Source organism: Schistocerca nitens, chromosome 8 (genome assembly GCF_023898315.1).
Source record: "Schistocerca nitens isolate TAMUIC-IGC-003100 chromosome 8, iqSchNite1.1, whole genome shotgun sequence".
In the NCBI taxonomy this organism is placed as follows: domain Eukaryota; kingdom Metazoa; phylum Arthropoda; class Insecta; order Orthoptera; family Acrididae; genus Schistocerca; species Schistocerca nitens.
This window is the reverse complement of record NC_064621.1, coordinates 34,260,811-34,285,206: the sequence shown is the minus strand read 5'-3', so window position 1 is coordinate 34,285,206 and position 24,396 is coordinate 34,260,811. Positions and strand designations below refer to the sequence as shown.

The 24,396-nt window shown below is 43.0% G+C and overlaps 1 protein-coding gene across 2 annotated transcripts in view; it reads left to right on the top strand.

Annotated features, from left to right (window-relative positions):
• The window catches only part of LOC126198898 (probable basic-leucine zipper transcription factor Q), a 90,012-nt gene that overhangs the window by 42,584 nt on the left and 23,032 nt on the right, over window positions 1–24,396 (top strand). The gene's annotated exons all lie outside the window — the stretch shown is intronic.

Sequence of the window (24,396 nt, the reverse complement as noted above, 5' to 3'; positions counted from 1 at the left end):
TTTTTTTCTTCAAGCACTCGTGTAACTTTGTGAGCCTTTAGTGGCACGTATTATATACAGGTGACCTTTGCCATGACAATTTCATCAGTTTTTATTGCCTGGGATCCTTTTCAGGCTGGCAGTGAACGTTGTACCAATTTACAACACAAGCTCTTTTTGTGCTATTCACAATTTCCTGTGGGCTGCAAGCACAATTTGTAGCATACTTGTGGGCTTGCAGTCATTTTCACTTGCCAACGTGCCACATAGACAGTCTAACATAAATGTTCAGAGACTCTTAACTAGTGACGTGTGCTGTAGTAGTCTTACATGTGGGGTTTTATGTATTTTAGTTTGTTGCTCTTGAGTTGTTTCAGCTCAGTGTAACTGTTTTATTTTTATAATCAGCATTTCTGCGGATCACATTATACTGTTAACAAATTTTGCATAATGACATGATAAGAATCGGAAATAAATATAAATAGTACGTATTGATTATATGTTACAATGTATGACAAGATACGTTGTATCTGTTACTTTGTATTGTAGGACTATCCAGAGATCAGTTGCGACAGAACGGTATCAACAAATTAATAATCTGAGAGTCTTTGGAATACCAGAATAACTTTGTGAAAATACGGGTGTGTTCATTAGTATTGCTCCTGAAAAATTTCATGTATAGCTTTTAGAACCTGCTGTTGATAGGAGCTAGAGAATAGGGTGCTGGCTGGTAAATTCGACAAAACATAGACCTATCATAATAAAGTTCATATCCTATTTGACTTATCTGAAGCCATTAGGGCAAAGAGGAAACTATCAAACTCATGAGTGACTAGGTGAGAGGAGCTTACATATGAAACGATGAAAATATTTAACATTGCAATCTCCTAGTTATGGATCCAGAATGTGAGGGCAGGATAATTGTAAAGACAGCTGCAGGAAAGAAGTCAGTGAGCGGCAACACGGTTCTTAAAAATCTCAACTGTGAGCCCCAAATTATTTTCTTTTGTTAATAAGTGTTGAACTTTCTAATTTTTTCCTTAAAAATAGTTTCCTGTTGTTATCATTTGTTTCTTTATTATTACTTGTACTACTAATTAATTCAATTTACTGTTCAATTTTCATACTTTCAGTACCAACATAGTCTGAATTTCAGTACTTTCTCATTGCTCTCACAGTTATTTGATCTTGATTATTAATTTACTTTCAAATCATAATTTTATTCATTAGTAACATAGTCTTAGATACTCTTTCCTATTGTTCTTACTATTTCCTTTTACATTATTATTTTTTATTCTGGTTCAGTAAAATTGCTGTTGTTGTTGTTACTTCCTTACACTTAGATATACTGTTTACTTTGTTGCTATTGTATCAACTGATCTTTCTTTTCATATAACTAATGCAGCTTTGAATATCACACGCTCTCTTATGGAAGCTTACCTGACATTAAACATCTCTGACCATTACACTCTTTCTCTGCCCTTCGCACTGACTGTTTTGGCTTTGTGCACCCCTCCCTTCTCATTCTCCTCACATTTTGCAAACACTGGGCCATTCCAGTTGTCAGACAACTGTCCATCCTACATGTTGGCTTTTCACATAGGTGACTCATGATGGTTCTATGCTAGAACTCACAGATGCAAATGTGCAGTCTTTACCAGCACACTTGTCAGAATTACACTACATGTTTCAGAACCCTTGCATTCATATCATACTCCTGTTGGAGGAGCTGAGTACCACCTCCAGCTAGCATGAGACAGATGTAGCAGATGGGAGGATGATGTGGCAGTATATATACACAAACTTGTATGCACGTATAATTGTGGCTGGAGATATAAACATAAATCTTCTAAATGACTGTCCATTTGTTTAAAAATTCAGGCCTATACATCCCTGCTTAAACCTTACACTGCTTCCACTTGGACCAACTAACCATGCAGCAGACACCCATATGTTCATTGATATATCTCCAAATAGAGTGATGTGGTCTGATAAGATACCTGTGCCTGGCATATCTGTTCATGATGTGATATTCATGACTGACTTTTTGCAATGTGCAAAGAATAAACACTAAGAAGTGGCTTTTTTCAAGTACATGAATATGTGTGAGCTTACAGCTGACACCTGTGGTATTTCTTGGCAAGTAACAGCAGAAAATAGCTTCAATGTAAGATTCCCAGATATGTGAGTGGCTCAAAGACTTCTTAAATAACAGAACCCAGTGTGTTGTCCTCAATGGCTAGTGTTCATCAGAAATGAGGGTATCATCAGGAGTCCCCAGGGAAGTGTGATAGAATTGCTCTTGCTATAGACATAAATGATCTGACTGGCTGGGTGTCTGCAACTATTTGGTGACGACACTATGATATACAGGAATGTGTCATAGCTGAGTGACTGTAAGAGGATACAAGATGACTTGGACAGAATTTCTAGTAAGTGCGATGAATGGCAGTTTGCAGAAATTGTAAGTTAGTGCAGATGAGTAAGAAAAAAAAATCATGAAACATTTAAATACATCTTTAATAGTGTGTTGCTTGACACATATCTAGAACAATACGAGATGGAATGGGCTTGTAAGGTTGGTGTGGTAGGTGAATCGTTGACTTCGTTCTGCTGGGAGAATTGTGGGGAAGTGTAGCTCATCTATAAAGGAAACAATGTACAGAGCACTAGCATCACCTATTCTGGAGTAGTGTTAGTGTATTTGGGATCCCTACCAGGTCAGCTTGAAGGAGGCATGCTACTGGATTTGTTACTGTTGTGTCTAGACAAGACAGTCGAGACACAAGGCGAGGAAGCCGAAAGGGCACGCGTCAACTTACGCAGGCTTGTTTAGGTCTGAAACAGGATACGTAATGAATGCTATAAAGAAAAGTACGTAGCTGCTATAATACTTAACTTTAATCCATCATTTGTATACAGCATTCTTGATGATACAAGTGAGACTCTATCTTGAAATGGTTAATGGCGCCTTGCTAGGTCGTAGCCATTGACTTAGCTGAAGGCTATTCTAACTGTCTCTCGGCAAAGGAGAGAAAGGCTTCGTCAGTGTAGTCGCTAGCAAAGTCGTCGTACAACTGGGGCAAGTGCTAGTAAGTCTCTCGAGACCTGCCGTGTGGTGGCGCTCGGTCTGCGATCCTGACAGTGGCGACACGCGGGTCCGACATGTACTAATGGACCGCGGCCGATTTAAAGCTACCACCTAGCAGGTGTGGTGTCTGGCGGTGACACCACAGTTACCAGTGTGTTCAGTCAGGACACAGGTACTATGGAGACGCTTTGTGAACTTGAATGGGAATCCCTGGATGGAAGAAGACGATCTTTCTGTGACGCACTATTGAGGAAATTAAGAGAAGTGGCATTTGAAGCAGACTGCAGAATAAGTTTACTGCCACCAATTTACATTTTGCATAATGACCACAAAGATAAGAGTAGAGAAATTAAGACTCCTACAGAGGCTTAAAGAGAGTTTTTCCCTCGTTCTATTTGTGAGTGGAAGAGAAAAGAAAATGACTAGTAGTGGTACAATGTACCTTCTGCCGTGCACCATACAGTGGCTTGCATAGTATGGTATGTATGTAGATTTAAATGCTCTTATAAATCATGTAGTATATAATTTCACTTAAAGATTCAATAATTTATAGGATAAACATACTTCTCTAAAAACTGTAAGAGTAAAGATAGAGCCTGCACCATGGCCTACAGATGATCCCAAATATGCCGACTTTTGATAATTTTCTTGCCTGCAAGCAAATACACAACCAAGTTATTCAGTCTGAGAGAAATTCAAAACTCAGATATGCTCATTTCTTAACTGAGGGCTTCTTACATGTCTGATATCTCATGGAAAAATCTTACATACAGGAATTGACAACCCAAAACCTACATCTGAACCTCTAACTGCTGTTGAAGATCTAAATCAGTATTTTGCCACACCAGCATCTTTACTTGATCAATGCACAAGGGTGCAAACTAAAAAAAAATACTGCAGCTCTAATGTTTAATATAGTCAGTAAGTCAGTTGTACGAATTTGTTCGACAGCTGCAGGATACAATGATGTTACAGTGAAAATGATCACTTTCTGCATTGATCAACTACTACCCAAAATAACATTTTTAACCACTTTCTGATCTCTAGCATCTTCCCAACAGCCTGGAAGGAAACAATTATCCAGGAAGGAATCTGCCAAAGGACCCTCCAACTACAGGCTCATTTACCTCCTATCAGCATTATCTAAAGCTTTGGAATACTTAGTTCAATATTGAGTTACTAATTACTTACGAATACCAGCCAAAAATCTCAGCATGACAACTGCTTTTATGTAAGTGACTGAAGAATTGAAACAAGCTATGGACAAACAAGAGGCAACTATTTTGTGCTTTTTGGACTTCAGCGAAGTTTTGACACTGTCAGCTTTGATGTTCTAGCTGCTAAATCCCCAAAACAGAAATTTTTTTGGAGTGCTGTACAGTGGTTCCACACATACCTTACATGCCACCAACAGTGTATAATGATTGGAACAAAAAGGTCACAAGGGGTAAATGTAGTATGAGGATCAGTAGGGAGTCCATTACTTTCCTCATTACATGTTCACTTATTTGCTAACAACCTTCAGTTGTATATAAGTAAAAGTCCAGCAAACTTGTGCACAGCCTGCCAGCATTTACATGCTTGCTTACTATATCAGAGTGGTCACAGCATACAGATCTAAAATGCAAGCAGTCTTAGTTGCTGACAAAAGACGTATCACATCTTCATTCATGAATCTCATCCTCCCTTAGTCCTAAATGTTACAGAACTAACTGCAAAGAACTTATGAATAATTTACTACAATAATTTACTACAGAAGCATAAAAATGTGTTTCCTTTCAGGCTTAAAGACAAACTGTTATAATCACTAATACTTCCAGTACATAAGTATGGTAATTCTATTCTTCAAGAACGTTCGAATGAGAGCTCGTGTCAGCTGGAACTGGCAATGAAGGCGTGTGTGTGATACATTTGTAAAGTTCACTATTTCAACTGTATTACTCCTGCCTACAAATAGTTATCATGAATACATGCCAATAAGCATAGAGATTATCATATTCTGTGTTTACTGTACCTTCTTTTCAGTTATTGCACTCCCTGTTGTTTATCTTCAGCTCTTATTCCACGATCTCAGCACAGCACAGCAGAAATAGTTGTCCTCGTACTGGTTCTTATTAAAGTCAAATCTTCTCTGTACCAATACAAAACACAGCAATCTTCTGTACATCACTACATAACACAGTCATTTTCTCAGTGTAATTTTCTACCTCAGGAATCCAACTTTGGAATGATCATTGTCAATATATCAGAGACATTAAATGCTTTTCAAACTTACAAAGACACCTACTATCACAATAGCTATCTCTCCCATATACTTGTCTGCAGCAAATTCTTGTCAGAACACCCCCCTGCCCCCCCCCCCCCCCAAAAAAAAATCGCTATTCTCTCCCCTTTGTCTGTAAATTTCTGTATTGAAAGTCTGTTTTTCCTTAACAGCAGTTATCACTGTCATTTCAACCTTATCCTCTTTCATTGTCCCTTCAGTTTTTGGTGATGGTAAGGTGGCTTCAAGTGTGCTAAACTGATGACTATTATTAAACAATGGTATTAGAGATAAAGTTAGTGAACTGCTTATAGATGCTGACTCTGAAATTATTGGTATGTTGGAGCACCACTTACATAATTTGACAATTCCAAGGCTTCTTTTACCAGGATACAGATTGGCTGGCTGTTTTTCAAGGAGTTCATTGCAGGGTGGGGCAGTGGCCATGTACATAAAAAAAACAGTATTCTGTTTGAGTCCATAGATGTATCGCAGCACTGCACTGAACAGATATTTGAATGTCATGCAGGGGCAATTGAATTTAGTAAAACTAAACTTCTAATTGTCGTTGTGTATAGGTCCCCTAACTCTGACTTCAGAGCACTTCTGCTCAAGCCAGAGAGGGTTCTTGATTCACTTTATAGGCAGTACCAGAGATTAGTTGTGTGTGGTGACTTCAAACATAGATGATAAATATAATGCTTTCCTTAATACATATCTCGTGCTCTCTGAGAGTTGCTTTCCATTAGAACATTCTAAACTGGGTACTAGCAGTAATAGGCAGCCCGGGTGGCTGACTAGTGGGATAAGGATATCTTGTAGAACAAAGTGGGAATCAAATCAAAATGTTAGAAGTAGTCACAATCGAGCTACAGTAGCCCATTACAAACACTATATTAAGGTGCTTAAAAATGTTACTAGGAAGGCAAAGCGTATGTGGTGTGCAAATAGAATAGCTAATTCACAGGATAAAATTAAAACCATATGGTCAGTTGTGAAGGAAGTGTCTGGTCAGCAGCATAGGGTCGACGATATAAAGTCAGTTCATAGTAAAAATATTTCTGTTACTGGTAAATCAGATATAGGCACACTATTTAACAATCATTTTCTGAGCATTGTTGGTGAATTAAATACAAATTTAGTTTCTACAGGGAATCACATAACTTTCTTGGCAAATGCTGTTCTGAGATTGATGTCCGAAATACTCCTCTGTAATACAGACAAGAGGGAGATTAGTTCAATAATTAAATCACTGGAGACTAAGGACTCTCATTGTTATGATGGAGTGCCTAGCAGAATAATAAAGTACTGTGCTACACATGTTAGCCCTGTATTTAGCCATATATGTCATTTTTCCTTTAGGAATGGTCAGTTTCCTGAACGAATAAAGTACTCAGTAGAAAACACTTTATAAAAAGGGAGAAAGGGATAATGTAGACAGTTTTAGGCCTATATCTATGCCATCAGTGTTTGCTAAAGTTATTGAAAAGGCTGTGTATGTAAGGATGATTGATCATTTTATATCACATAATTTGCTATCAAATGTACAGTTCGCCTTTAGAAGTCGTTTGACAACTGAAAATGCTATATTCTCTTTTCTTTGTAAGGTACTCCATGGGTTAAACAAAAGGTTTCGAACGCTAGGCATATTTTTTTGATTTAACTAAGGTGTTTGATTGTTTTGATTACAGAATATTGCTCCAGAAGCTGGACTGTTATGGAATATGGGGAGTAGCTCACAATTGGTTCACCTCTTACGTCAGCAACTGACAGCAAAAGGTCATTATTCACAATGTTGAGAATGGCTGGGCTGTGGGGTCTGAATGGGGTATGGTCAAGTGGAGGGTACTCCAGGGATCAGTGTTGGGGCCACTCCTGTTCCTTATTTATATAAATGATATGCCCTCTAGTATTTTGGGTAACTCTAAAATATTTCTGTTTGCTGATGACACTAGCTTGGTAGTAAAGGATGTTATGTACTACATCGGCTTGGTTTCAAATAGTTCAGTTCATGACCTAAGTTCATGACTTGTAGAAAGTAAACTAGTGCTAAATCAGAACAAGACTCAGTTTTCACAGTTTCTAACACACAATTCAATAAACCTGACACTTTAATTTCACAGAATGGGCATATGATTAGTGAAACTGAACGGTTCAGATTTATAGATGTTCAGATAGATAGTAAACTGTTGTGGAAAGCCCACATTCAGGATCTTGTTCAAAGACTTAATGCTGCCATTTTTACTATTTGAACTGTATCTGAAATGAGTGATCATTCAACACGAGAGGTAGTCTACTTTGATTATTTTCATGCACTTACGTCATATGGTATTATATTTTGGCACAATTCTTGCCATTCTAAGAAGATATTTTTGGCTCAGAAATGGGGGGTTGGGGCAATAACTGGTGTAAGTTCACGAACCTTGAAAAATTAAGCTGATTCTTGTTGTATTGTTGATTGCGTTTACTTAAACTTATGGATTGACTTTTTTCAGGTTCGTAAACATTTCATTTTTTTACCTGTTATTTCTTTTATGTTGTAATTTCATGTACTGACACATTCTATGACCTTGGAGATTTGCTCCTCAATTAGGTCTTACAGAACTTAATGTGTAAATAAATAAATAAAGATAAAGCCCAGGTTGGACTGTCAACATTTATGGAAAGGACAGTGTGTTACTCATCGTAAAGACGACATGTTGTATTGCAGACAGGCACAATGAAAAGACTTTTACACATTAAGCTTTTGGCCAAAGCCTTCATCAGAAAAGAGAAACTCACATACATTCACACAAGCAAGCACACCTCAAACACACATAACTACTATCCCTGGCTTCTGCGGGCAGGCATACTTAAATGCATCAAAAAGGAAGCAACAGTCCATAGTGGAGTGAGGAAGGGGAAGGGGTAACAGGGTATGGGTGGGGAAAGAGAAAACAATGCTGCCTGGCAAAGTGTGTAGGGACTAGAGATGGCAGACAAGGCTAACTGGTGCAGTGGGGAGGGGGGGGGGGAGGGGAGAGGAGCACAAAAGCAGGAAGCAGGATGAATTGGCAGAGAGCAGTGCACAATGAGTGGGAGGGGATGTGAATTGGGTCATAGGACAGAGGGGGCTGAAACTGCTTGGTAGAGGGTGTGGGAACACACAGGTTGAGGCCGGAATGATTTCGGTAGCAGAGAATGAGTTTTAAGGATAACTACTACCTGTGCTGTTGAGAAAAGCTGGTGATGAAGGGAAGGGGCCAGATGGACCAGGTTGTGAAGTAGCCATTGAAAGCAAGCATGTTCATGCAACAGGGTGGTCCACTTTACTCTTGGCCACAATTTGGGAGTAGCCACCCATCCTGGTGGATAGTTGGTTGTTGTTCATACCAATATAAAAAGGTGTGCAATGATTGCAGGAGCTTTGGTACACAACATTGCAGCTTTCACTTCTGATGGGGTAGGATAAGTCTGTGACAGGACAGGAACAGGAAGTGCTGGGCGGGTGGATTGGGCAGATCTTGCACTTAGGTCTTCCACAGTTATATGATCCCTGTGGGAAGGGGTTGGGATTTGGAGTGACGTAGGGATGGACTAGGATGTTGTGGAGGTTGGGTGGGTGATAGAAAACTACTTTAGGTGGGGTGGGAGTGACCCTTGGGTGGGATGTCCCTCAGTTCAGGGCATGATGGTAGATAATCAAAGCCCTGATGATGGATGTGGTGCAGTTGTTCCGGAAGGATGTTATTCAGTTGTTCCAGTCTGGGGTAGTATTGGTGGAGAGGGGTGAGCTCCTTTGTAGCTGGTTCTTGGAGGTGGTGGGAAGGTTGGGGGTGTGATGGGATATAGCATGGGAAATCTGTTTGGATCTAGGACTGGGGGACAGTGTCTATCTCTGAAGGCTTTTGTGAGACCTTCAGTGTACTGGGCAAGGGAGCTGCCATCACAGCAGGATGCCATCTCCAGGTGCCTAGGCTGTATATTCTTGGTGTCGAAGGGACGGCAACTGTCAAAATACAGGTACTGTTGGTGGGTTTAAAGTGGACAGAGGTGTGGCTGTGTAGGTTAACACTGTGGCACACTGGGTTGAGAAGGACCAAGTGAAGTTGGTGGGAAAGGAAGTGTTGGGATTCTGAAGAGATGAGGATAGGATGCCCTAGCCCTGAGCCCAGATCATGAAGATATCACACTGAACCTGACCAGATCAGGGTGTGTTGGTAGCCTAGGAAGGTTTCTTCTAGACAGCCCATAAACAGGTTGGCTTAGGAGAATGCCATGCTAGTGCCCATGACTGTGCCGTGTATTTGTTTGTGTGTTAGGATATAGTTAGTAACGTGTATGAGGAAAGACATAGTGGGTTTGGAATCTGAAGGATATTGCTAGGGGAAGTTTTCAGTAGTGGCAAGACCATGGGCATGAGGGATGTTAGTGTATAGGGAAGCGGTGTAGTGGAAAGTCGGTGAAGGAAATGGTTGGTATCTTTGATGTGGTACCCTAAATTTTGGGCAATAGGTTAGAGATGTTGGTCAGTGAGGGACAATATTCTTTCATTGACAGCACAATAATTAGCTGCAATGGAGCATCCAGGATTGTTGGGTTTGTGGATTTTTGGCAGATTGTAGAAGGTGGACATGTGAGGTGTGATAGGGCTGAGGAGGGAAATTGATTCAGATTTGGGAAGTCCCTAAGGCTTTCGGTGGGGATTGGAGATTGTGTAGGACTTCCAGGATGGGATCACTCTGGCATAGTTTATAGGGGGAGGGGTCAGGCAATCGATGGAGGCCTTCTGCCAGGTAGTCACAGTGATTCATGACAACAGTAGTGGATCCTTTGCCCATGTTGGAGTACCAATAACTATTGAAAAGATAGATTTCTTCTACCATAATGACACTTTGAGTTGCTTTCCATTGTTTTGATTTTGCCTAACAGCCTTTCTTCTGTACCACAATCCTATGATGATGATTTCTTTTGTACTATTCTCTAGAGCATTACTCTCCTCATTGTCCCGGGTCTTCTTTCCTGTGTTTTTTATTCCCTTACAAACCGCATATGCTTTGACTTCTGAGCCACACTGTATCAGTGGTCTTGTCCACACAGAACACATGCTTACATGACTGTGCAGATTGTTGGTGCACTTTCTCTTGTCCTAAATTCTTTCCACTGATATTTTTATCGTTTGTAGTGAGCACATTTCCTTCCACATTGTCACATATTTTCGCATGTGTCATCCACACCTACCCATCCGTACGAAAGTGTGAACCTCGACCAACCTCCCTCCCACCCCCCTCCTCTCCACTGATCCCACCATGCTCATATTCCCGTATATCATTCGTTCCATTCTTTTTTCCATATGTGAACATTTTTTACATATTTATTTGTGCGTATTTTTATGTATTGTTGCTTATTTCTGTGTATTTTTATGTATTTGTGTACTACTTCTTCTGGTAACCAGCTCCCCTCACAAAGAATCCCTGATCCTGGGTAAAAATGCAGTCCCACATAGTGTTCCTTAAATGCTGCCTGCATTATGGAATCTCCCCCTCCAGTGGCATAACTATAAAAATTCCTTTCTCTGGATCCCACCTCACCTTTCACAGTCACCTTTACCTTTTCAGATTTTGTCAGTCCCTGTTCCTCATGCACCTGGTAATGCAAAAACACATCTCCATGGTACATACATCCCACAACCATCTCTGCTCCCTCTGCAAGGTACTCATAGTGCGCTGTCCCTGATATGTACATCACATCTCTGAAATTGATCTCTTGCACCTGGAAGAGCACTCATAGCTCTACATCCATAAGTTACCCAGCCTGCTGAAAACCTTCTGCTATTTGGGACACCACTGTTTAACACCTGTCCTACCCGCCCCGTTCCTCCATACCACCACCTCATAGCATCCAGACCTTGGTAGCTGACCTTTTCAACTTGCCACGTCCCCCAAATATCCCTTCCAACACTTCACCAAACCTAGAGCTGAACCAGTCCCAGAACACTGTTGTTAACTTTTTCATCAAAATCCTCAGACCAACAGAGTTTCAGTCCTTCTGAAGGCCTCACCTTTAACCCTACATCCAAGTTGAATCATGTTGGGCTTGTCAAAGACCTAGTGTCCTTCTCCCTATCACTGCAACTTCTTTGCCATCAATCGCACCAACCGAAGCTAATCCAATTCCAACATTGAACCCTACCTCTCCCAATTCATACCACCATGTAACCATGATTCTCCCCTCACCACCTAACCACACCCTTGTCACTTTCCAGGGACTCCTTACCTCCAGCTGGGCCCCAACATACTAAGAATGCAAACATTTTCACAGAAGACAGCTATACACAGCCTCAAAATAGATCCTGGCCTAATGATCCTACCTGCAGACAAAGATTCCACCAATGTTGTCATGAATCTCAGTGACTAACTACTGGAAGGCCTCTGCCAATTTTCTGATCCCCCCCTCATCCATAAACTCTGCCAGAGTGATTTCATCCTGAAAGTCCAACATAACCTCCAATCCCTGGTTAAAACCATAGACCCTTCCCAGAACCTCTTCCCTGCAGCCATTTTCCTCCTCACTCCTATCACTCCCTGCACACCCACCTTCAACATGCTCCCCAAAGCCCACAAACTTTACAATACTAGACACCCCATTGGAGCTGGTTATTGTGCTTCCACTGAAAGAGTTTTGACCGTGATTGACCAAGACTTCCAAACAATTGCCCAAAATCTAGTCTTCCACATCAAAGATAGCCCTACTTGTCACTGTTGATGACGCTTCACTATACACTAACATCCCTCATGCTCATGCTATTGAACACCACCTCTCCCAATGTCCTTCAGACTCCAAACCCTCTACCTCATTCCTTATGCGCTTTACTAACTGTATCCTAACACAAAACTATTTCTTCTACAAAGGAAATGTATACAAACAAATCTGTAATACATTCATGGGCACCTGCATGGCACCCTCCTATGCCAACCTGTTTATGGGCCACCTAGAGGAGGCGGCTTTCCTAGCCCCCCAAAATGCCCAAGTCCAGTTCAGGTTCATTGTTGATATCATCAAGACCTGGACTCGGGGCCATTTCTTCACAACCACAACACCTTCTCTTCCATCCACTTCACTTGATCCTTCTCCATCAAGTGTGCCACCTTCCTGGGTGGTGGCCTCTTCCTCTTTGGGGGCTCCATCTACATCTGTGTCCACAATAAATCCACCACCCATCAACAATTCCTGCATTTTGACAGTTGTCATCGCTTCCACTCCTAAGAAATTCATCCCACGCAGCCTAGCCACCAGAGGATGGGGTATCTGCAGTGACAGCAGCTCCCTTGCCCAATATACTGAAGTCCTCCCACAGATCTTAACAGATAAACACTAACCCCCAGCCAGACATAGTTTGCAAACAGATTTCTTGTGCTATATCAGTGTACACCCCAAATCCATCCATCACCCAAGAGAACCAGCTACAAAGCAACTCCCCTTTAGCTCTCAATACCACCCCGGACTGGAAGAACTCAACCACATCTTTTGTCAGGTTTTTGATTATCTATCATCATGCCCTGATGTGAGGGACAGCCTAACAAAGATCCTTCCCACCTTTCCAAAAATGGAGTTCAGCTGGCCTCCCAACCTCCGCAACATCCTAGCCCATCCCTGTGCATCTCCTAATCCAATCCTACCACCATGCCACAGGTCTCATATCCCTGTGGGAGACCCAGGTGCAAGACCTGCCCAATCCCCCCCAAAAAGAAACTTCCTGTTCCAGTCCTCTTAAGACATATCCTACCCCATCAGAGACTGGGCAACCTATGAAAGCAATCATGTTGTGTATCAGTTATGGTGCAACCAGTGCTCAGCTTTTTGTATTGGTGTGACGACCAATAAGCTATCCACCAGGATGATCGACCACTGCCAAACTTTGACCAAGAGCAAAGTGGATTACCCTGTTGTGCATAACATGCAGCCGGACGAGACATGTTTGCTTTCAATGGCTGCTTCACTGCCCTGACCATAAGGATCCTCCTCTCCACCACGAGCTTTTCTGAAATGCTCAGATGGTCTCCACTCCTGAAATCATCTGAGCCTCAACCTGTGTAATCTACTTACCCCACATCCTCCTCCCAATCCATCTCACCTGTCCTATCATATCCTCCCAACTCGCATCCTCTCACCATCATTGTGCACTGCTCTCTAACCAGTGCTCCCACCGATCTGTTCCCCTTCTCTGTGCCCCTTCTTTCCACTCTTTTTTTTTTTCCCTTCCCTCCCTTCCCCACAGCCTCCCAGCACTTTACTAGGTAACCTTGTGCCACCTCGTAAGTTCATGCACCCTCAGCCAGGCAGCATTGTTTCCTCTTCCACTACTACTTGTACCCTGTTATCCCTCTCCTTTCCCCCTGCACTATGGATTGTTGCCTCCATTTCACACATTTCAGTTTATCTGCTCTGAGCAGACAGAGGTAGCAGTTCTGTACGACTGAGGTATGCTTAATCATGTGAATGCATGTGATGAAGTCTTTGTCTGAAAGTTGAATGTGTAATGGTCTTTCCATTGTGCCTGTCAGCAATTCAATGTGTTCGTCTTTACCATGAGTAGCAGTCTGTCATTTCCATATTTGTCAGCCAATATTATTGTCTTTTATTATTATTATTATTATTATTATTTGTATTCATAATTATAATTGCTCTCATAATTATTTCTCATCTGTGCAGAAGCAAACCAAAAGTATTCACTGAAATTGAGAATGGTCTCTAATTTTTTTGTGTGCTCTTTTTGGTCCAGTGGAAGAGTGGACCGTAAGGCCCTGATCTGGTCAATAAATAAATGAATAAATATGACATCAAGATAGTGAAAGAGAGTCATATCAGTAGAAATGAAATTAGTTACAGAAGGTAAAGAGGATTATATGACCAGAAAGTCTCTGAGGGGCCTATTTACTGTCAGCTGGGAGAATGCAGCCACCTAGTATCTGGAGACTGGTTGTACCCATCATTTCCAGAATATTCTAATCCACGTATATGTTTCAGCTGTGATCATTGGGTTTGTTATAGAAAACTGTATGGAAGGAAGTATGATAGAGATGAAGCAGAAGCTCGGATCAGATAAGGATGGGGAAGAAACTCAACTGTGCCCTTTTCAAAAAAACCATCCAAACCTTTTCCTTAATAGATTTAGGGAAAGGATGGGGAAGAAACTCAACTGTGCCCTTTTCAAAAAAACCATCCAAACCTTTTCCTTAATAGATTTAGGGAAACCATGGAAAACCTAAATTTGACATCTGGTGGGGGAATCAGGCCTTTCCAGTTTAGATTTGAGTGCAGTACTTTATTATATCTCATGTTTGGAACATTTTATTCTTTGCTGGTGGAGGGGGCGGGTGGGGGAGCAAGGAACATTTTGGAGGGGGGGGGGGGAAGCAAGGAACATTGCTTTCTGTCAAGAAGGGGCACAGGCTTCCATGGAAAGAAACCACGAACATAGGGTGAGCAATGTTCTGAGAGGATAAATAGAATTAAAGGTAAACCTCTCATTAGTATGAACTCTCTGAGACAACTTCCACACTTCATCACGGTAGTGTGAGACTTAAGCAGATATGTAGTTCTCTGTTTTTAATTTTTGTGTGCCAGATTTGGATGCCATAACATTCCCAATGTCTCACGTGGACTGAATTAGAGTTAGAAACTTATTTTTTATTTATAGGTTCAGTATACAAGAGAACTGTCAAGAACAATTGGTAAACTTGCATAATCCTCCAGAGCTACCTAACACACTCAACACACTCTCTCTCTCTCTCTCTCTCTCTCTCTCTCTCTCTCTCTCTCTCTCTCTCACACACACACACACACACACACACACACACACACATTGTGTCTGCTTGGTGTGATTTGGTGAGAGGGGAAAGAGGGTGGAGTGTAGGACGGCTGACAACAGGAAAGGAGAGGCAACAGGGTGATGAAATTGGAATGTGGTACCGATCAGTTCTCTTTGGGCAGTTGGTGGTCATATCCACATAAAGACAGTGCAAGTTACATTAGAACTGGTGTATAGTATGGCTACTTTCACAGATGGCCTTGATATGGCTGTAATGGGCCTGGAACAGGATGTAATGCATCAACGCGTAGAACAGATTTTGCCCCTGGGTCTTCCACAAAGATATGCCCCATGTGGCAAGGAGTTGAGAATATTTGCAGCATAAGTATGGACTACAATATTTCTTAGATTGGGTGGACAGAGGAATGCTACGTTGGATTCATAATCAAAGTCCTGGTGGAGGATATGATTGAGTTTTTCTGGTTTGGGATGATACTGGAGAATGAAGTTGCTCCTTTTGCATCTGGTTTCTGGATCTGTTTGGAGAATTAGGGGCATATGTGGATATGGCATGAGAGATCTGGCTGCAGACTAGGTTTGGAGGGCAGTGCCTGTCTGAAAGACAGTAAGAGCTTCAGAATATTTGACAAGGGACTGCTAATCATGTAGATGTCAACCATAAGTGGCTGGACTCTATGGGAGAGACTTTTTAGTATGGAAGGGATGGCAGTTACAAAATGGAGATAATGTTAATAGTTGGTGGTCTTGATATGGACAGAAGTTTTTTGGAGCTGTCAGAGAAGTGGATATCAGCATCCGGGAATGTGGCACACTTGACTGAGAAAGACCAAGTGGATAGGAAAGAAGGTATTGAAGCTCCAGGGAAATGATAAAATGTGTAGCCCTGGGTCCAAATCATGAAGATACTCTCAATGAATCTGAACCAGACAAGATGTTTAGGATCTTGGGTGGCTATGGACATTTCCTGTAAATGGTCCATAGACTTTTTAGCATATGTGGGTGACACACTCTTGCCAATGGCTACGTCATTTGTTTATCTTTCTCTTGGAGGAGAATAAGCTGTGGGTCATGAAATAAATAGTCAGATGTATAAAGGAAGAATTTGTGGATTTGGAGTTGGTAGGATGTTTAAAAAGGTGATGTTTGACAGCAGCAATCCCTTGACCTTGAGGATTGTTGGTGTATTGGGTTGTGATATCAACAGTGATCACTGGGGATCCAGGTGGTAATGAGAACTGTTGACAAGGATGAAGGAGCTGATTTGTGTCTTCTATGTGGGAGGTCAGGCTGTGGCCAATGAGTGGAAGGTGTTGTTCAATAAGAGCTGAGGTGAGAGGAGGAATACGGTATTAGGGTAGAAGTTCTGGGATGGGCAGCAAGATTTGAGCAAGGATTGTAGGTTATGCTAGACTTCTGGGATGGAGGCACTGTGGTAGGGCTTGTGGATGTTTTGGGTGAAATATTCCAGTTGACTGATACATTCCATCAAGTAATAATTGTGCTTCATCACAGCAAATTTCACATTTACATATTTTAGTTTTCTGTGCTTTCACCACTTTTTAGGAGTACTTCAAACTCTGGGATTTTGTTGCAAAAGCTTCTTCAGTTAAGAATCAGAATTTTAAGATTCTTCCCTGATAGATGCATTACTTGGGGTCCTACACTAATACTTTAGGGTCTCGTACAGTTCAATCATTTTTTCCAATGTACACCACTGTCTGTAGCTGGTAGCTTCCTGTTCCCTCTGTGGGTCCAGAAGAGCATCTTGAGTTGTTGAATGTGGACTCCAGTGTCACACACAGTGCACCAAGTGATCCCTTTCCCATTCCTTGCTACAATTTTCATAAGAGGTACTATTATTTGCTGTACATTCGAACTGTCAGTGATTAACAGACCCCTAGCCTTTTGCACATACTCCCCCTAACACAGGACACAACATGCTTCCCAAAACGTATAATGTGTCCGACTTGCTTACATTCAGTTTTAATATGAGACAGTACCTCAGACTTCTTGGTAAGGGCTATTGTTCTAATGCTCAAGAATTCTCCTTGGTCTCTGCCTCCCATATACAAGATCCTACACCTACAACTGACACATTACTCGCAGTGAAGTCAGTGTATAGTAACAGCTCATTTATTTTCAGGAGAGGTGACATTATCAATGAGAGGGGGTAGTAGTATCTTCGGTATCTCTGGTATCTGACACTCAATATTTTGCTCAAGATGCCCATTCATAGCAGCTTCCATTCACTTGACAGCAGTCATTGCAATTTCCAGTTGCTTATGTGTGGCATCTTAATTCATCCCATGCCCAAGGACACCATTGTCAATCATCTGAACAGTAAACAAATAACTTTGAATTAATTTTGTTCTTCTTCTTTTAGTTTCATGAACTATTACTCTAGAAGAATTGCAGGTTCCTTTTAAGAACTGAAGAGACAACAGCCAGGAGAGTGGTCTGTTACAACAGAATAAAAACCTGAGATAAAGTTTACTGATTTTCTTGAAGCTGACTGTGTGTCTTGAATTTTTGTCAAGTTTATGATCACAGACTGTCTCTAGCAACATTGTTGGAAATAATGGTAATTTACAAGTGTGGACAGTAAACAGTACTGTTGAAGAGAGAAATTAAATTGAACATCATATACTGTTTAAAATATAATAAACACAATATTATGCCACTCCTTTTGACTTCATAAGAGCTATGTTTATATCATGATCATAAACATTCAAGCATTTACTTACAACAAAAAGGTCAAAGAAAGGAAAAACTAGATCATAACTATTGATGTACTATGAAATACATTTCATACAATACTTCTGAGCTTCAAAAAATACTCAAAAACTACATTTCATCGCACAACCACATACTGAATTGGGGGGTGGGGGAATGCAGAAGCACAAATGTAGTTTACAAATGACTATATTGTATGAATTTTGTATAACTGAAAAATATGGAATAGATTATGATACACATGAGCGTGACACAATTGGTGAAATATAATGGGAAAACAATAAGAACGTCTGTAACTTTTCAATTGAACAACTTGATTTTAAAAGTACAGTTCTGTGCAGCTCTGAGGGTGCAAGGCACATGAGAATTTATTAGTGGAAGAACATCTGCTCTCATACTTGAGGTGCTCTGCATGGTGCTCTCATCATCTTTAAAGAATTATGTGGCTATTTTTTGAAATGAGCATACTGTTAGAGCAATAGGAGGTATACTAAGTTCTAGGCTGAGACAGGAGTCCAGTGGTACCTCATTTATATGGGACCATAAGTCATTTGGATAATCAAAAGGCCAGAAAGTCATAAATAGAATGACATGGGTTGCATGCTGCAAAAACATACATTATGTTAATTTCACAAAAAAATAATAATTTTTTTCACAAAAATGTTGACTATATACTGAAAAAAAAAAAAAAAAACCAGCGATTTTTGTGCTCTTGAACAGTTGGGAAGTTTCTCCTGGGCCAGTTCCATATGTTGGTTATGTGCAACACAAACACACAGGAGTTTCATAAGCATTAGTTTGACCAAAGTTGTTTGCAAATAAATAAATAAAGAATTATTTGGTCCAGCTGCATTGCAGTCTCCATGTCTGCCATAATGGCTTCATATTGAGCACCAGTTTAGTGAGCTAATCCATCATCACTATCATCATCATTGCCTGCAGACAAACAAACAGTGAAAATTTTGTCATCACAAATAATACCACAGCATGGGCGACTGTCATTTGGTGGGCACATATTAAGTCATTTACACCTATGTCTGAGCATGCTGGAATACTTGCAAAACACAGCAGCAGTGGTTTACAGCAATTGCCTTTCCTCCCTCTGCGGGTCTGGGGGTTAGAATAGGCCTGAGGTATTCCTGCCTGTCGTAAGAGGCAACTAAAGGAGTTTCCCATGTTTCGGCCTTTATGTGACGGTCCCATGTAGGGTTTGAACTCCATTCTTCAAAATTTTCCCGAAGAGCGAGCCAACTGGGGAAGGACACCTTACAGGGTGCATCATGTCCATCGTGCATTGAGAGCTTTAGCCCACTTTCTTGTCATCACATTGCAGCCCGCCCATTCTCCATCTCTTGGGCGAGGACACCTTCCTGCATGCGTTTTCCACTGTGCACTATGCAGTGTCACTTTCTGCGTTGATGATGACCATGGACTTCTTTGCACCTGATATCCAGCACGGTAGCCAGTCAGTTGTGGTGGGGCCGCCATGTACCCTGTTAGTTGTAGCCCCGTGACCACACAGGGATCACTCTGCTGATGCCTGCACCATAAACTCCCCAGGTATGCCAAAGGGTAGATGTCCATCCCCCTGGGGCATCGGGACTCCCAGCAATGTCCATCCTTCCAGGTGGCCTTTGCTGCGGCTGGGTGTCACCTGTGGGGAGGGCCCCTGGTCGGAGTGGGTGGCATCAGGGCAGATGACACGCGATGAAGCGTAGTCCATCAGCTCTTGCTGGTGGTGAAACACCAGCAGTCTCTGAGCGATACCGAGCTCAATTCAACGCACAGAAGTACAACCTCAAATCGTTCTCCTCCCTCGCCACACCATGGGAGGAATATCAGGCTAAGGATGACAGCGGATATTATTCACCCTGGTACCTTCTATGTTAGAGAGGTGATGGGGAATCTTCCGTGACAATGAAGCCTCAGTTTTTTGTTGAGCATTTAGAGGACAAGTTTAGGGAGGTGGATGGCTTGTCCAAAATGAGATCAGAGTCAGTCTTGACCAAAACAGCATCCTCTGCCCAGTCACGGGAGTTACTTGCTTGTGACAAGCTGGGGGATGTTTCTGTAACCATCATGCCCCATAAGAGCTTAAATATGGTCCACGGTCCAGGGTATCATATTCCACAGGGACCTTCTTTTGTAGTCGAACGATGAGCTGCGCGCCAATTTAGAGCGGTGAGGTGTACATTTTGTCCGGTGTGTCCACTGGGGTCCGAGGGATAATCAGGTTGCCACCAGTGCCTTCATCTTGGCCTTTGAGGGCGATACATAGCCCGAGAAGGTCAAGATGATGGTCTACCGCTGTGATGTAAAGCCTCCCCCAATGCAGTGCTTTAAGTGCTGGAAGTTCAGCCATATGTATTCCCACTGTACTTCCAGCATCACATGCCAAGATTGCAGACGGCCATCTCATCACAATACTCCATGTGCCCCGCCTCCCATCTGTGTCAACTGCGGAGAGCACCATTCACCTTGCTTGCCAGACTGCAGGATTCTCCAGAAAGAAAGGAAAATTATGGAGTACAAGACCCTGGACCATCTGACCTACACTGAGGCTAAGAGAAAATTTGAATGCCTGCATCCTGTGCATATGACATTGTCTTAGGCCGCTGCTACAACAGTTCTGGCACCATCAGCTCCACCAACCCAAGTCACCTCTCAGAGCCTGAAGACTACACCTGCCCCTTGCTCCTGCACCACCCACTTTGGGAGCAACACCCCTCCCCAACCATCGGGGACGTCTGTCCCCACTTCTAAGCCGGAGAAGCGTAAGTCTTCTTTGGATTCTCTTGATAGGAAGGATCCCTTGGGTCCCTCCCTTCCCAGGTTTCTGCTAGTGGGAAAGAAGACAACCACCAGTGGCTGAAGAGCCCAAAAGCAGCTGGTCGTAGGGCTTCACGCTCATCCTCAGTCCCGGAGACTGATCCAGTGAAGTCCTCTCAGCCAGGGAAACCCAAGTAGAAGCGAGAGAAATTAAAAAAAAAAAAAAAAAAAAAAAACCCTATGACCAAGGAAATAGCATTGGCACCCACACCACCACTACCTACAAGGTCTGCGTCTGAGGATGGGGTGGAGATTTTGGTGTCAGCTGAGGGCCTAGATCTCTCCAGACACTCAGACAAAATGTATATACACTGCTCAGGAAATCAGTAGCAGCAGGTGACCCTGAGGTGTGAACTGCCTCATTGAATGTTCCATGCCTTCCCAGTCTCATGATGACCTCATCCTCCAGTGGATTTGTGGCGGTTTTTTCCACCGCCTGGCTGAGCTGCGGCAAATGTTAAGCTTTGCACCTGCTATCTGCATTGCCCTCCAGGAAACCTGGTTCCTGGCAATGCGGACCCGTGCCCTCTGGGGCTATAAGGGATATTACAGGAACCGTAGCGACTATAATCAAGTGTTAGGTGAAGGTAGCATTTATGTCCTAAACTCAGTCTGTAGTGAACATGTGCCCCTTCAAACCCCTATTGAAGCTGTGGCTGTCATAATAAGGATGACCCAGGAAATAACTGTCTGCAATGTATATCGTCTTCCAGATGCTGCAGTACCCCTGAATGTATTAGCTGCACTGATTGATCAACTCCCTAAACCTTTCCTACTTCTGGGAGATTTTAATGCCCATAACCCCCTTGTGGGGTGGTACCATGCTTACTGGCCGAGGCAGAGATGTCGTAACTTTACTGTCTCAGTCCGTCCTCTGCCTCTTAAACACTGGGGCCACCACACATTTCATTGTGGCTCATGGTAGTTACTCGGCCATTGATTTATCAATTTGCAGCCCAGGACTTCAACCGTCTATCCACTGCAGAGCACATGATGACCTATGTGGTAGTGACCACTTCCCCATCTTCTTGTCGCTGCCCCAGCATCAGGCTCATGGGCACCTGCCCAGATGGGCTTTAAACAAGGTGGACTGGGAAACTTTCACCTCTGCTGTCACTGTTGAATCTCCCCCACACGGTAACATTGATGTGATGGTTGAGCAGGTAACTACAACAATCGTTTCTGTGGCAGAAAACACGATCCCTCGCTCTTTAGGGTGCTCGAGGCGTAAAGCAGTCCCTCGGTGGTCGCCTGAAGTCACTGAAGTGATTAAGGAGTGTCGGTGAGCTCTACAGCGGCATAAGCGGCATTCTTCCCTGGAGAACCTCATAGATATTAAATGGCTCCATGCCCGTGTTTGCTACCTTAACAAATGACTGAAGCAGAAGTGTTTCGAGAGGTTCGTCTCTGGAGAATACTCAGTATTGTAGAACACTTGGTATAATGTCGTTTATTGAAACTGAACTACTCTTCTCAAACAATCACTATATACACACAAAAACATCTAACTTGTAGACGACCATTCATCAAGAGCGTCGGTGAGGTCCGTCGGAGCTGATCCTAGCTCGGCGAGGAACTGGCTGTACTGCTGCTGCGGTGGCCTTATAAAGCCGGTGGAGGCCGGCAGAATACTCCAACTTTCCCTGTATCTGTGAGGCAACCTCTGTAGAAAATGGTTCGCATTAGTCTCTAGCAAGTTCTGTTTGTTTTGAAGAAGTCAAGGTGGACGCGTTCCCAGGGACCGTTGGGCATAGGCCAAAGAAGGAATTTTGGGGGGGGGGGGGGGGGGGGGCAATTGTTGGGCACAGACGGTACAGCGCTGCACCATCTCTGTGATGTCAGACGTGAGGCCGATCCAAAAAACATGCCTTCTTGCGAGGGATTTGGTGCAAACAATCCCTCAATGCCGTTGGTGAAGAATGTGGAGGATTGTCGGCTGCAGGGATCTCGGAACGATGACCCTCGGTTCTGCTGAAGCTAAGCGAAGGACGACTCCATCCACCACCGAAAGCTGGTGTCGGATGGAATAGTACAACCGGAGATGGTGTTGATCCTGAGGATGCGGCGAGGATGGCCAACCATGGAGAACGCGGTGTCGGACGACACGGAGGAGGGAATGTTCTGCGGTGGGTGCAGTTACTTTGACAGCTGTAATGGGAAATGCCTTCAGGGCCTCTTGGATGTCATCATCAGTCTGAAAAACGAGGAGGTTCAAATGGTCAAAAGCAGGGTCCGGACCTTGTGGTAGATGCGACAAGGCGTCCGTGTTGGCATGCTGGGAGGTGGTACGGAAATGCTTGGTGTAGCGAAATTGGGATGGGAACAATGCCCAGCGCTGGAGACGTAGGGATGTTTTGGTCGGTAATTGTGCAGAAGGCGCAAATAAAGAGAGGAGCGGTTTGTGGTCAGTAATAATGTGAAAGGACTTGCCATAGAGAAAGGGATAGAACTTGGAACAGGCAAAAACCATGGCAAGTGCTTCTTTCTCGATTTGGGAATATTTGATTTGTGCTGTGGAGAGAGCTTTTGAGACATATGCTATGGGGCGCTCTGTGCCATCCGGCAATTTGTGAGACAGGACAGCTCCCACACCATACTCGGAGGCGTCTGTAGCAAGTATCAAAGGAAGATTTTGATCGTAAGGCATGAGACAGGCAGCAGATTGGAGCTGCTGTTTGAGGGTATGGAAGGCGGTCTCGCAGACTGGGATCCAACAGAATGGGACATTTTTTCAGCAAAGGTGGTACAGGGGTGCTGCCACTTGAGCTGCAGAAGGAACAAATTTCCTGTAATACGAAATTTTGCCCAAGAAGGATTTCAACTGATGAAGGTCCTGGGGATGGGGCAGGTTGTTCATGGCGTCGATATAAGAGAAAGATGGAGAAATGACATTCTGGGAAATGATGTGACCCAGATAGGAAATAGATTGTTGGAAAAATGAATATTTAGAAATATTACATTTCAGACCTGCAGTTCGAAGGCGGAGGAAGAGGAGGCGGTGGTTGGCTATGTGCTCTTCGGAGGAGGACACCATGACGACAATGTTGTCTAAGTAATTTATACAGCCCGCGATATCAGTGAGAAGTTGTTCAAGGTATCTTTGAAAGATTGCAGGAGCATTGGGTAAACCAAACATGAGTCGGTTTAGTTGGAAGAGGCCGAAAGGAGTATTTATAACAGTGTATCGTCGGGAGGAAAGATCAAGAGGAAGTTGGAGATATCCTTCTGCTAGGTCAATTTTGGTAAAGTAGGAGCCCCCTGCCAATTTGCGAAAAAGATCTTCCGGTTGTGGAAGGGGATAGTCGTCAACGAGAAGCTGTGGGTTGACTGTAGACTTAGTCACCGCAGAGGCGAAGGCGGCGGCCTGGCTTCTGCACGATGACTAAAGGCGTGGACCACAAGCTGAACCACATGGGCTGGAGAACCCCTTCATCTTGAAGACGTTGGAGTTCTTTGAGTGGCTGTTGTAGTGCCACTGGTACGTGGTGTGCCCGGAAGTAGCGGGGCCGGTCGGTGGGATGGAGTTGGTGCGAAGCCTCAAAGTCCTTGGCGCAGACTATGCCCGGTGAAAACAGGTCCTGGAATTCATTACAGAGTGCATCAACTTCAGGAAAAGGAACATGCTGAGACACTAGGTGAACATTGTCCACAATGGAAAATCCGAATAACCAGAAGGCGTCCAGTCCGAAT